Here is a 15,098-nt window from a genome sequence, read left to right as displayed (position 1 = left end):
AATGTCTAAGTCTCCAAGAAAACAATACCTTGGCGGCTACCCATAATTTCTATGACCGTCTGACTCAAGGATACTACCCAGAAGGAGGCCATTTCAACCAAGGGTATCCCCAACAAGGAAGCAATTACAATCAAGGGAGTAACAATTATAATCAAGGTTGGAGAGATAATCCCAACCAAGGTTGGCGGGACAATTATCAACAAGGAGGTAGGGACAATGGAGGAAACCAAAGACACCAACAATTCACAAAACCGATACTCACAAAACCCTCCACATCAACCAAGGAAGGAACTACCAAACCTACCAACCGCCTCATCATAGGCAACCACCTCAACCCAACCAATCACAAGCCCCCCAAATCACCTATCCCTCCCCTTCCTCCAATCAAGATGAGATACTCCGGTCCATACTCCAAAGGCAAAAAGAAATTCAAACTACACTTGCCTCAAGTCTTACCGGTCTTACTTCTATCCTCCAAGCCCTCATTGCTCGCATGGAATCACCTTATACCTTCATCCCTCAAGCTTCAAGTTTGATGAACGGATAATTTATATGCTTTTTGGCATTGTTTTTAGGTAGTTTTTAGCATGTTTTAGTTACTTTTTATTATATTTTTATTAGTTTTTATGCAAAAATCACATTTCTGGACTTTACTATAAGTTTCTGTATTTTTCTGTAATTTCAGGTATTTTCTGGCAGAAATTGAGGGACCTGAGCAAAAATCTGATTCAGAGGCTGAGAAAGGACTGCAGATGTTGTTGGATTCTGACCTTCCTGCACTCGAAGTGGATTTTCTGGAGCTACAGAAGCTTAATTGGTGCTCTCTCAATTGAGTTGGAAATTAGACATCTTGGGCTTTCTAACAATGTATAATAGTCCATACTTTGCCCGAGATATGATGGCCTAAACTGGCGTTAAACGCCAGCCAGAGACCCTTTTCTGGCGTAAAACGCCAGAACTGGCACCAAAACTGGAGTTGAATGCCTAAACTGGCACTTTACCTGGCGTTTAACTCCAGAAAAGGCCTATGTACGTGTAAAGCTCGAATCTCAACCCAAGCACACACCAAATAGGCCCCGGAAGTGGATTTCTGCACTCTCTGCACTTAGTTACTCATTTTCTGTAATCCTTAATAACTAGTTTAGTATAAATACTAGTCTTTCCTATTGTATTCGGATCCTTTTTTCATCTTTTATTAGCTTATGCCATTTTTCACATTTGGGAGGCTGGCCATTCGGCGATGCCTAGACCTTTTTCTCTTATGTATTTTCTACGGTGGAGTTTCTACACCTCATAGATTAAGGTGCGGAGCTCTGCTGTTCTTCACGAATTAATGCAAGTGCTATTATTTCTCTTTCAATTCACGCTTACTTCTTCTCCAAGATATACTCTTGTACTTAATTCAGTTAAGTCAGAATGAAGGGGTGACCCGTGACAATCACCCACTATCTTCGTTACTCGCTTAGCCAAGATCCGCATGCCTGACAACCACAAGCAGTCTATATGATGTTCAACGTAGTCATTAGATGACAGCCGGAGTATCGTCTCTTGGGTCTCTGATCCACGGATTTGACTTGCCTCTCCTGATAACAGAGCATTCGAATCCGTGAGATTAGAACCTTCGTGGTAGAAGCTAGAATCGATTGGCAGCATTCCTGAGATCCGAAAAGTCTAAACTTTTGTCTGCGGTATTCCGAGTAGGATCTGGGACGGGATGACTGTGACGAGCTTCAAACTCACGAATGTTGGGCGTAGTGACAGTGTGCAAAAGGATAGAGAGATCCTATTCCGACACAAGTGTGAACCGACAGAAGATTAGCCGTGCAGTAGCTGTGCCTGGTATGTTTCATCCGAGACGAGAGATCCGATAATTGATTAGCCGTACAGAAATCGTACCTGGACCATTTTCACTGAGAGGACAGATGGTAGCCATTAACAACGGTAATCCACCAACATACAGCTTGCCATGGAAGGGAGCACGCATGATTGGATGAAGACAATAGGAAAGCAGAGGTTCAGAAGCAACAAAGCATCTCCAAACGCTTATCTGAAACTCCCACTAATGAATTACCTAAGTATCTTTATTTTAATTTACGTTTATTTATCTTTCAATTATCAAAACTCATAACCAATTGAATCTGCCTGACTAAGATTTACAGGTTGACCATAGCTTGCTTCAAGCCAGCAATCTCCGTGGGATCGACCCTTACTCGCGTAAGATTTTATTACTTGGACGAGTGATGAGATAACTTTTGCGTGGTCTAGAAATTTGCAGATAAATCCTCGTTGCAAGTATAGCTTCTAAACCAACAAAAGTCCTTTCATACAAAAGTTTTGGTTGTCACAAGTAACAAACCCCTTTAAAATTGATAACCGAGTATTTAAACCTCAGGTCGTCTTCTCAAGGAATTGCAGGGAGGTGTTCTTATTATTGCCTATGAGTTTTGTAAATTGGGGGTTTTGGAGTTTGGGCAATTGGCACAGATATATTTATAAATTAAAGCAATAAAATAAATAAGAGATTTTATGTAATTAAATTAATAGCCTTGACCTAGAGAAGATTAATCGAAAGTTCTATCCTTGTTGGATTTCTCAAGATCAACTGATAATTGAAGGTTGTTTCTACCTAGTTATCCTGTACTGAGTAAAGGAAAGTCAAGTAAGTTGGAAGTCTACTGCTATTCACAAGTTCCTATCCTCACCCTTGTGTTTGGATTAGCGTTAGTGATTAGAGAGCCAGCCAACAATAAACCCAATTACAATTTAACTCTTGAGTAATTCAACTCAAGGGTCTCCAAATATCAATCAACTCCAAAATCAAGTTAGGATCCAACTTAGAACATCAAACAATAGAAGAAGTGATAAATCTGAAATACCTCAATTATATTAAATAAAATATTCAAATCTTAACATGGGAATTCATAAATTAAATTAGAAAAATAAATAAAAGAAACATTGAACCTGTGATGAAGAAGAAATAATCCTAAATCCTAAAACTAAATCCTAAGAGAGAGGAGAGAACCTCTCTCTCTAAAAACTACATCTAAAACTAAAAATTATGAATTGTGAGCTTATCATGAATGGATGCATTGTCCCACTTTATAGCCTCTAATATGTGTTTTCTGGGCCGAGAACTGGGTCAGAAACAGCCCAGAAAACGCCGGAGAAGAAATCTGCCACGCTGGTTTTTCGTCATTGCGATGCATCCGCATAGAGCACGCAGTTTCGTCGCCTAGCGTCAGGGAAACTATGGCACATTATATATCAAATCGAAGCCCCGGATATTAGCTTTCTAACGCAACTGGAACCGCATCGTTTGGACCTCTGTAGCTAAAGTTATAGTTGTTTGAGTGCGAAGAGGTCAGGCTGGACAGCTTAGCAATTTCTCCAACTTCTTGCATTCCTTCCACTTTTGCATGCTTCCTTTCCATCCTCTGAGCCATTCCTGCCCTATAAACTCTGAAATCACTTAACACACATATCAAGGCATCTAATGGTAATAAGAGAGGATTTAAACATAGGGAACTTAAGGCCAAAGAAGTATGTTTTCAATCAAAGCATATAATTAGGAAGGCAAATGTAAAACCATGCAAATAGTATGAATAAGTGGGTAAAGAGTTGATAAAAACCACTCAATTGAGCACAAGATAAACCATAAAATAGTGGTTTATCAACGACCCAGTGCACTTGCTGGTTAGTTATACCGGAGTTGTGAAAAGTGTGATCACAATTTCGTGCACCAAGTTTTTGGCGCCGTTGCCGAGGATTGTTCAAGTTTGGACAACTGACGGTTCATCTTGTTGATTAGATTAGGTAACCTTCTTTCTTGTTTCAACCTTTATTTTATTTTCAAAAAATTTTTAAAAAAAATTTTCAAAAAAAAAAATTTTGAAAAATCATTCAAAATTTTTTTTTTAAGAATGAATTCTAGAGCTTCATGATGATATGTGAAGCCTGGCTGGCTGTTAAGCCATGTCTAATCTTTTGGACTGAGGTTTCCACTTTTCATTGTAGAAAGGTCATCATTGTATTTGTTATGCTAAAGCTTGGCTGGCCATTGGCCATGTCTAATCTTTTGGACCGAAGCTTTAGACTAACATTACAAGAGTCTTGGAATTCTTATTAAAAAAAATTTTAATTTCTTTATTTTCTATTTCCAAAAATTTTTCGAAAAATATACAAAAAAAATTAATAAAATCATAAAACCAAAAAAATTTTGTGTTTCTTGTTTGAGTCTAGTGTCAAATTTTATGTTTCGAAAATTCATGCATTGTGTTCTTCTTTGACCTTCAAGTTATTCTTGATGATTTTCCTTGTTTGATCTTTAATTTTTTTGTATCTTTTCTTGTTTTTCTTGCACATTTTCGAATTGTTAGTGTCCCTAGTACAAAAGTTCTTAAGTTTGGTGTCTTGCATATCTTTCTTTTCTTAAAAATTTTCAAAAATATGTTCATGATGTTCATCATGATCTTCAAAGTGTTCTTGGTGTTCATCTTGACATTCAAAGTGTTCTTGCATGCATTATTTGTTTTGATCTTAAATTTTTATGTTTTGTTTCATTTTGTTGTTTTTCTCTCTCCTCATTAAAAAAATTCAAAAGTAAAAAAAATATCTTTTCCTTATTCTTCTCATAATTTTCGAAATTTTTAGTTGACTTGGTCAAAAATTTTTTAAATTTAGTTGTTTCTTGTTAGTCAAGTCAAAATTTCAATTTAAAAACTTTATCTTTTTAAATCTTTTTCAAAATCAATTCTTTTTCATTTTTTTATGATTTTCGAATTTCATTCTTAAAATTATTCAAAATCTTTTTCATTTTTCTTTTAATGTTTTCAAAAATTTTAAAACTAATTTTTCAAAATTTTTTTCTTAATTTTATTTCATATTTTCGAAAAACCTTGCTAACAATTAATGTTTTGATTAAAAAATTTCAAGTTTGTTACTTTCTTGTTAAGAAATGTTCAATCTTTAAATTCTAGAATCATATCTTTTAGTTTCTTGTTAGCCAAGTCATCAACTTTAATTTTAAAAATCAAATCTTTTTAATTTCTTTTTCAAAATAAATTTCAATCATATCTTTTTAAAATTTTAATTTCAAAATTTTTTTCTAACTTCTTATCTTTTTAAACTTTATTTTCAAATCTTTTTCAACTAACTACTTGACTTGTTTGTTTTAATTTTAAAAAGTTTACTATTTCTTATCTTTTTCAAAACCACCTAACTACTTTTCCACTTCTAATTTTCAAAAATCACTAACCACTTTTTCAAAAAAATTTTTAATTAACTAATTGTTTTAGCTTTTAATTTTCTTGTATTTCTTTTTCAAATTTTCGAAACTAACTTAATTAATTAAATAAAAAATTAAAAATATTTTTCTTTTCCCTCTTCTTAAAATTCGAATACTCTCTCTCATCTCTTTTTATTTATTTTATTTATTTATTAACATTTCTCTTCTACTCATCTAATAATTCGAACCTTCTCCCTCTCTCTGTGTTCGAATTCTTCTTATTCTCTCTCTACCTCATTCTTCTATTCTTTTTTTCCTCTGACACATAAAGGAATCTCTATACTGTGACATAGAGTATTCCACTACTCTCTTTGTTCTCTTCTTTTTCATATGAGCAGGAACAAAGATAAGGACATTCTTGTTGAAGCTGATCCTGAACCTGAAAGGACTCTGAAGAGGAAGCTAAGAGAAGCTAAAGCACAACACTCCGGAGAGGACCTTACAGAAAATTTCAAAAAAGAAGCAGACATGGCAGTCGAACCCAACAACAATGGTGGGGATGCAAGGAAGATGCTTGGTGACTTTACTGCACCAACTTCTAACTTCTATGGAAGAAGCATCTCAATTCCTACAATTGGAGCAAACAACTTTGAGCGTAAGCCTCAATTAGTTTCTCTAATGCAGTAGAATTGCAAGTTTCATGGACTTCCATTGGAAGATCCTCATCAGTTCTTAGCTGAATTCTTGCAAATCTGTGACACTGTTAAGACCAATGGGGTTGATCCTGAGGTCTATAGACTTATGCTTTTCCCCTTTGCTATAAGAGACATAGCTAGCATATAGTTGGACTCACAACCTAGGGAAAGCCTGAACTCTTGGGAAAAGTTGGTCAATGCTTTCTTGGCCAAATTCTTTCCACCTCAAAAGATGAGCAAGCTTAGAGTGGAAGTCCAAACCTTAAGACAGAAGGAAGGTGAATCCCTCTATGAAGCTTGGGAAAGATACAAGCAATTGATCAGATGGTGTCCTTCTGACATGCTTTCAGAATGGAGCATCTTACATATATTCTATTATGGTCTGTCTGAATTGTCCAAGATGTCATTGGACCACTCTACTGGTGGATCTCTTCATCTGAAGAAAACACCTGCAGAAGCGTAGGAACTCATTGAAATGGTTGCAAATAACCAGTTCATGTATACTTCTGAAAGAAATCCTATGAATAATGGGATGACTCAGAAGAAAGGAGTTCTTGAGATTGATACTCTGAATGCCATATTGGCTTAGAATAAAATATTGACTCAGCAAGTCAATATGATTTCTCAGAATCTGACTGGAATGCAAGCTGCATCCGGCAGTACTAAAGAAGCCTCATCTGAAGGAGAAGCTTATGACCCTGAGAATCCTGCAATGGAAGAGGTGAATTACATGGGAGAATTCCATGGAAACACCTATAATCCTTCATGGAGAAATCATCCAAATTTCTCATGGAAGGATCTACAGAAGCCTCAACAAGGCTTCAATAATAAATGGTGGGAGAAATAGGTTTGGCAATAGGAAGCCTTTTCCATCATCTTCTCAGCAACAGACAAAGAATACTAAGCAGAGCCTCTCTGACTTAGCAACCATAGTCTCTGATCTATCTAAGACCACTGTCAGTTTCATAACTGAAAGAAGGTCCTCCATCAGAAATTTGGAGGCATAAGTGGGTCAGCTAAGTAAAAGAGTTACTGAAATCCCTCATAGTACTCTCCCAAGCAATACAGAAGAGAATCCAAAGAGAGAGTTCAAGGCCATCAATATATCCAAAGTGGCCGAACCTCTAGAGGAGGAAGAGGCAGTGATTTCCAGTGAGGAAGACCTCAATGGACGTCCACTGACCACTAAGGAGTTCCCTAATGAGAAACCAAACGAATCTGAGGCTCAACAAAGACCATAGAGATTCCACTGAACTTACTGTTGCCATTCATGAGCACTGATGAGTATTCTTCCTCTGAAGAGGATGAAGATATTGTTGAAGAGAAAGTTGCTCAGTATCTAGGAGTAATCATAAAGCTGAATGCCAAGTTATTTGGTAATGATACTTGGGAGGATGAACCTCCATCGCTCATCAATGAACTGAATGCCTTGGTTCAGTAGAAATTACCTCAAAAGAAATCGTATCCCGGAAGGTTCTTAATACCTTGTACCATAGGCACCATGACCTTTGAGAAGGCTCTGTGTGACCTGGGGTCAAGTATAAACCTCATGCCACTCTCTGTAATGGAGAAACTAGGGATCTTTGAGGTACAAGCTACAAGAATCTCACTAGAGATGGCAGACAAATCAATGAAACAGGCTTATAGACTTGTAGAGGATGTCTTAGTGAAGGTTGAAGGTCTTTACATCCCTGCTGACTTCATAATCCTAGACACTGGGAAGGATGAGGATGAATCCATCATCTTTGGAAGACCCTTCCTAGCCACAGAAAGGGCTGTGATTGATGTGGACAGAGGAGAGTTAGTCCTTCAATTGAATGAGAACTACCTTGTGTTTAAAGCTTAAGGATCTTCTTCTGTAAACATGGAGAAGAAGCATGAAAAGCGTCATCTAATTCTCTCCATACAGAGTCAAGCAGAGCCCCCACATTTAAACTCTAAGTTTGGTGTTAGGAGGCCACAATCATGCTCTGAGTATTTGTGAAGCTCTGTAAGAGCTTACTGTCAAGCCATTGACATTAAAGAAGCGCCTTATTAGGAGGCAACCCAATTTTATTTATCTATGTTAATTACTTTTTCATTTCATGTCCCATTGTTAGTTTATGTTTTCTTTAGGTTGATGATCATGTGGAGTCACGAAAATAGCTGCAGAATTAAAGCAGAATGAAAAACAGCATCAAAAATAGCACACCCTGGAGGACACACTTACTGGCGTTTAAACGCCAGTAAGGATAGCAGAATGGGCGTTTAACGCCCAGTCTGGCAGCATTCTGGGCGTTAAACGCCAGAATTGGCAGACAGACTGGCGTTTAATGCAAGAAAAGGGTGTCTGGCTGGCGTTAAACGCTAGAATTGGCAGACAGATTGGCGTTTAACGCCAGAAAAGGGTGTTTGGCTGGTGTTAAATGCCAGAAAGGGGCATCAGCCTGGCGTTTAACGCTAGGAAAGGTAGCAGACTAGCGTTTAAATGCCAGAAAGGGTTGTCCAGGGGCGTTTAAACGCCAAAAAGGTGTAGGAACCAGAATTCCTTGACACCTCAGGATCTGTGGACCCCACAGGATCCCCACCTACCCCAACTCACTCTCTCCCCCTCTTCACACCTTTAATTAACACTCTTCCCCAAATATCCTTGACCAATCTCATCAATACCTATTCCCCAAATACTATTTACCTATCAAATCCTACCCTCTTCCCCATAATCTCTTCACTACTCACATCCATCCACTATTCCCCAAAAACCCATCATAAAACCCCACCTACTTCACCATTCAAATTCAAAACATTTTCCTCCCAAGCTCAACCCTTTCTTACATGAATTCCCTCTCTCTCTTACCCTATAAATACCCCTCCTAACCACCTTCAATTTCACACATCATAAACACTTAAACCCTCCCTTGGCCGAATTCAAAATACCCCTCTATCTCCTTCATTTCTTCTTCTTCTCCTTCTCTCTTTCTTCTTTTGCTCGAGGATGAGCAAACCTTTTAAGTTTGGTGTGGGAAAAAGCTCTGCTTTTTGTCTTTCCATAACCATTAATGGCACCTAAGGCCGTAGAAATCTCTAGAAAGAGGAAAGGGAAGGCAGTTGCTTTCACCTCTGAGTTATGGGAGATGGAGAGATTCACCTCAAAGGTCCACCAAGACCACTTCTATAAAGTTGTGGCCAAGAAAAGGGTGATTTCCGAGGTCCCCTTCATGCTCAAAAAGAGTGAATATCCGGAGATCCGACGTGAGGTTTGGAGAAGAGGTTGGGAAGCTCTCACCCACCCCATCCAACAAGTCGGAATCTTAATGGTTCAAGAGTTCTATGCTAATGCATGGATCACTAAGAACCATAATCAAAGTATGAACCCAAACCCAAAGAATTGGCTCATAATGGTTCGAGAGAAATACTTAGATTTCAGTCTGGAAACCGTTAGGTTGGCATTCAACTTGCCAATGATGCAAGGAGATCCTCATCCTTTCACTAGAAGGGTCAACTTTGATCAAAGGTTGGACCAAGTCTTCACAGACATTTATGTGGAAGGAGCACAATAGAAGAGAGACTCAAAAGGCAAGCCGGTTCAATTGAGAAGGCCTGACCTCAAACCCGTGGCTAGAAGATGGTTGGAGTTCATCCAATACTCTACATTCCTACTAGCAACCGGTCCGAAGTAACTGTGGATCAGGCTATCATGATCCACAGTATCATGATTGGAGAGGAAGTAGAAGTTCATGAGATCATACCTCTAGAACTATACAAGGTGGCTGACAAGCCCTCCACTTTGGCAAGGTTAGCATTTCCTCATCTCATCTGTCACCTATGCAATTCAGCCGAAATTGTCATAGAAGAAGACATCCTCATTGAAGAGGACAAGCCCATCACTAAAAAGAGGATGGAGCAAACAAGAGAGCCGTTCATGGACCTTAACAAGAGCATGAGAAAATTCCTCATCAAGAAATCCCTGAGATGCCTCAAGGGATAAACTTTCCTCCACAAAGCTATTAGGAACAACTCAACACCTCTTTAGGAGATTTGAGTTCCAACATGGAGCAACTAAGGATGGAGCACCAAGAGCACTCCATTATCCTCCATGAAATCAAAGAGGACCAAAGAGCCATGAGGGAAGAGCTACAAAGGCAAGGAAGAGATATTGAGGAGCTCAAGCACTCTATAGGATCTTCAAGAGGAAGAACTAGCCGCCGTCACTAAGGTGGACCCGTTCTTTAATTTCCTTGTTCTTATTTTTCTATTTTCGGTTTTTATGCTCAATGTTTTGTCTATGTTTTTGTCTTTATTACGTGATCATTAGTGTTTAGAGTCTATGTCTTAAAGCTATGAATGATTCCATGAATCTCTCACCTTTCTTAAATGAAAAATGTTTTTATTTGCAAAAGAACAAGAAGTGCATAATTTCGAAATTTATCTTGAAATTAGTTTAACTATTTTGATGTGGTGGCAATACTTCTTGCTTTCTGAATGTATGCTTAAACAGTGCATGTTTGAAATTGGAAAGTTGACTCTTGAAAGAATAATGAAAAAGGATACATGTTATTGGTGATCTGAAAAATCATAAAACTGAATCTTGAAGCAAGAAAAAGCAGTGAAAAGTAAAAGCTTGTGAAGAAAAATGCGAAAAATAAAGAAAAAAAGAAAGAAAAAGAAAAAGCAAACAGAAAAAGCCAATAGCTCTTTAAACCAAAAGGCAAGAGCGAAAAGCCAGTAACCCTTTAAACTAAAAGGCAAGGGTAAAATGGATCCAAAGCTTTGACTATCAGTGGATAGGAGGGCCCAAAAGAAATAAAATCCTGGCCTAAGCGGCTAAATCAAGCTGTCCCTAACCATGTGCTTGTGTCATGAAGGTCCAAGTGAAAATCTTGAGACTGAGTTGTAAAAGTTGTGATCCCAAGCAAAAGAGTGTGCTTAAGAACTTTGGGCACCTCTAACTGGGGACTCTAGGAAAGCTGAGTCACAATCTAAAAAGGTTCACCTAGTTATGTGTCCGTGGCATTTATGTATCCGGTGGTAATACTGAAAAACAAAATGCTAAGGGTCACGGCCAAGACTCATTAAGTAGCTGTGTTCAAGAAGAAAAAAGAACTTAACTAGGAAAATCAATAACATTATCTGTATTTCTGAGTTCCTAAAGAGTCCAACAATTCTGAACTCCAATGGATAGAGAGATGCCAAAACTATTCAGAGGCAAAAAGCTACTAGTCCCGCTCATCTAATTAAAACTAATCTTCATTGATATTTTTGAAATTTATTGTATTTTCTCTTCTTTTTATCTTATTTTATTTTTGGTTGCTTGGGGACAAGCAACAATTTAAGTTTGGTGTTGTGATGAGCGGATAATTTATACGCTTTTTGGTGTTGTTTTTAGGTAGTTTTTAGCATGTTTTAGTTACTTTTTATTATATTTTTATTAGTTTTTATGTAAAAATCAAATTTCTGGACTTTACTATGAGTTTGTGTGTTTTTTTGTAATTTTAGGTATTTTCTGGCTGAAATTGAGGGACCTTAGCAAAAATCCAATTCAGAGGTTGAGAAAGGACTGCAGATACTGTTGGATTCTGACCTTCCAGCACTCGAAGTGGATTTTCTAGAGATACAGAAACCCAATTGGTGCGCTTTTAATTGAGTTGGAAACTATACATCTTGGGCTTTCCAAATATGTATAATAGTCCATACTTTGCCCGATATTTGATGGCCCAAACTGGTGTTAAACGCCAGCTAGAGACCCTTTTCTGGCGTAAAACACTAGAACTGGCACCAAAACTGGAGTTGAATGCCCAAACTGGCACTTTACCTGGCGTTTAACTCCAGAAAAGGCCTATGCACGTGGAAAGCTCAAAGCTCAGTCCAAGCACACACCAAGTGGGCCCCGGAAATGGAGTTCTGCACTCTCTGTACTTAGTTACTCATTTTCTGTAATCCTTAGTAACTAGTTTAGTATAAATACTAGTCTTTCCTATTGTATTTAGATCCTTTTTTCATCTTTTATCAGCTTATACCATTTTTCACATTTGGGAGGCTGGCCATTTGGCCATGCCTAGACCTTTTTCTCTTATGTATTTTCTATGGTGGAGTTTCTACACCTCATAGATTAAGGTGCAGAGCTCTACTGTTCTTCATGAATTAATGCAAGTACTATTGTTTCTCTTTCAATTCACGCTTACTTCTTCTCTAAGATATACTCTCGTACTTAATTCAGTTAAGTCAGAATGAAGGGGTGACCCGTGACAATCACCCACTATCTTCTTTACTCGCTTAGCCAAGATCTGTGTGCCTAACAACCACAAGCGGTCTACAGGATGTTCAACGTAGTCATTGGACAACAGCCAGAGTATAGTCTCTTGGGTCTCTGATCTACAGATTTGACTTGCCTCTCCTGATAACAAAGCATTCGAATCCGTGAGATTAGAACCTTCGTGGTAGAAGCTAGAACCAATTGGCAGCATTCTTGAGATCCGAAAAGTCTAAACCTTGTCTGTGGTATTCTGAGTAGTATCTGGGACGGGATGACTGTGACAAGCTTCGAACTCACGAATGTTGGGCGCAGTGATAGTGTGCAAAAGGATAGAGAGATCCTATTCCGACACAAGTGAGAACCGATAGATGATTAGCCGTGCGGTAGCTGTGCCTGGTATTTTTCATCCGAGATGAGAGATCCGACAGTTGATTAGCCGTACAGAAACTGTACCTGGACCATTGTCACTGAGAGGACGGATGGTAGCATTGACAATTTCCACCAACATACAGCTTACCATGGAAGGGAGCACGCATGATTGGATGTAGACAATAGGAAAGCAGAGGTTCAGAAGCAACAAAGCATCTCCAAATGCTTATCTGAAACTCCCACCAATGAATTACATAAGTATATTTATTTTAATTTACGTTTATTTATCTTTCAATTATCAAAACTCATAACCGATTGAATCTGCCTGACTAAGATTTACAGGATGACCATAGCTTGCTTCAAGCCGGTAATCTCCGTGGGATCGACCCTTACTCGCGTAAGGTTCTATTACTTGAACGACCCAGTGTACTTGCTGGTTAGTTGTACCAGAGTTGTGAAAAGTGTGATCACAATTCCGTGCACCAAAGTTCCAGTGCCATACCCTCTCAACCTCTACCCAACCCCAAGGGTGGCATTAATGCCATCACCTTTAGGTCCGGAACTTAACTCCAAGAGAGGAGTCCAAAGGCACCTAGCCCAATGATAGTCACTCAAGATGAGGATGTGGTTGAGATAGAAAAAATTGAAGAGGAGGATGAAGCACATGAGGTAGTTGAAGATGAAGTCCCTCAACCAAGGAGTGAAGTCTCTAGAGATGAGCAAGTCTTGGAGGAAGTTGCTCAACCAATTCCATTTCCTACATTGGCAAGAAAGACCAAGAAGCGTGTAGAGCTTGACCCCAAAATGGTGGAAATGTTTAAGAAAGTTGAGGTAACTATCCCTCTCTTTGATGCTATCCATCAAGTGCCTAAATATGCAAAGTTTCTTAAGGATTTGTGTATGAACAAAGATAGAATCCATGAGTTAGAAACTATTCCATTGGGGAGTTCTATTTCGGCTTTAATGGGAGCAATACCGGAAAAGTGTGGTGATCCAGGCCCTTGCTTAGTCTCTTGTACCATAGATGGAGTTCAATTCATTAATTGTATGTGCGATCTTGGTGCATGCGTTTGCATTATGCCTCTTTCCGTTTATCATATATTGAAGCTCCCACCGTTGAAGCGGTCGGCGGCTAGGTTTGTCTTGGCAGACAAGAGCATAATAACTCTGATGGGTATTGCGGAAGATGTGTTGGTAAACATAAAAGGGTTTAGTATTTTCGATTGATTTTTATATCCTTGAGATGCCACCTAATGAATCCAAAATGACATCATCTATCCTACTTAGGAGGCCATTCTTGAAGACCTCTAGGTTCAAATTGGATGTCTATTCGGGAACTTATTCTTTTGAAGTCGACGGAAGAGTTGTTAGCTTTAGTCTTGATGAAGCCATGAGACACCCACCGGAGAATCATTCCATATTCCGGTGTGACTTATTTGACAATGTTGTGGCCAAAGTGCATTGTGCAAATATTGATGAGAAGAGTATGATTGAAGGAACAAGCGTGGGGAGCCCCCACGAATGTGAAGAGAACACCGTACCCCCTCCGGATCCTCCGGAAGTTCAAATTCCAAGTCAAGAACAACATGTAGAGTTGAAACCACTACCGCCCCACCTAAAATATGCCTATCTTGTTGAAGCTCACTAGTTCCCGGTAATTATTGCAAGGGAGCTCACTCCTCAACAAGAAGAAAGGTTACTTAATATTTTGAGGAAGACCAAAAGAGCTATAGGATGGAGCTTGGTGGACCTAGTGGGCATAAGCCCCCAAGTGTGTGAGCACCAAATCTTCCTAGAAGAAGGAGCTAGACCCATTCGACAACCTCAAAGACGTTTGAATCCTATCATTCTAGAGGTTGTAAAGAAGGAGGTAACCCGGTTTTTAGAGGCGGACATCATTTACCCCATTTCGGATAGTGAATGGGTAAGTCCCGTCCAAGTTGTTCCAAAGAAGTCCGGAGTGACCGCAATCAAGAATGAGAGCGGGGAGCTTATAGCTACAAGGGTGCAAAACTCATGGAGGGTATGTATTGACTACCAGCGTTTGAACACGGCCACTAGGAAGGATCACTTTTCGTTACCGTTTATCTATCAAATGTTGGATCGATTGTCTAGTAAATCTCATTATTATTTCTTAGATGGTTATTCGGGATATTTTCAAATCCACATTGCTTTAGAGGATCAAGAAAAAACAACCTTTACGTGCCCCTTTGGAACTTATGCCTACAAGCATATGCCATTTAGTTTATGCAATGCACCCGCGACCTTCCAAAGGTGTATGATGAGCATATTTGCGGTTCTTCTAGAGCATTGCATGGAGGTGTTCATGGACGATTTTAGTGTCTATGGGGACTCTTTTGATCTTTGCTTGGACAACCTTGCAAAAGTGTTGGAGAGGTGTACTAAATCAAACCTTGTCTTAAATTTTGAGAAGTGTCATTTTATGGTTAGACAAGGTATTGTTTTAGGACACGTTGTCTCTAACGATGGTATTTCTGTGAATCCGGTAAAAATCAATGTTATATCTAGTTTGCCTTACACCTCCTTCAAGAGGGAAGTCTGTGTGTTCCTTGGTCAAGCA

The 15,098-nt window shown here is 38.8% G+C and overlaps 1 non-coding gene across 1 annotated transcript; it reads right to left on the bottom strand.

The window, feature by feature from the left end:
* Nucleotides 1-6,157: 6,157 nt before the first annotated feature.
* On the bottom strand, nt 6,158-6,265 carry LOC112739328 (small nucleolar RNA R71). Its single transcript, XR_003170262.1, has one exon. It is a non-coding gene; the product is annotated as a small nucleolar RNA R71 (small nucleolar RNA).
* Between the last annotated feature and the right edge of the window lie 8,833 nt (nt 6,266-15,098).

Source organism: Arachis hypogaea, chromosome 13 (assembly GCF_003086295.3).
Source record: "Arachis hypogaea cultivar Tifrunner chromosome 13, arahy.Tifrunner.gnm2.J5K5, whole genome shotgun sequence".
Taxonomy (NCBI): domain Eukaryota; kingdom Viridiplantae; phylum Streptophyta; class Magnoliopsida; order Fabales; family Fabaceae; genus Arachis; species Arachis hypogaea.
Note: the sequence above shows the minus strand (reverse complement) of the source record. Positions and strands in the feature narration are given on the sequence as shown.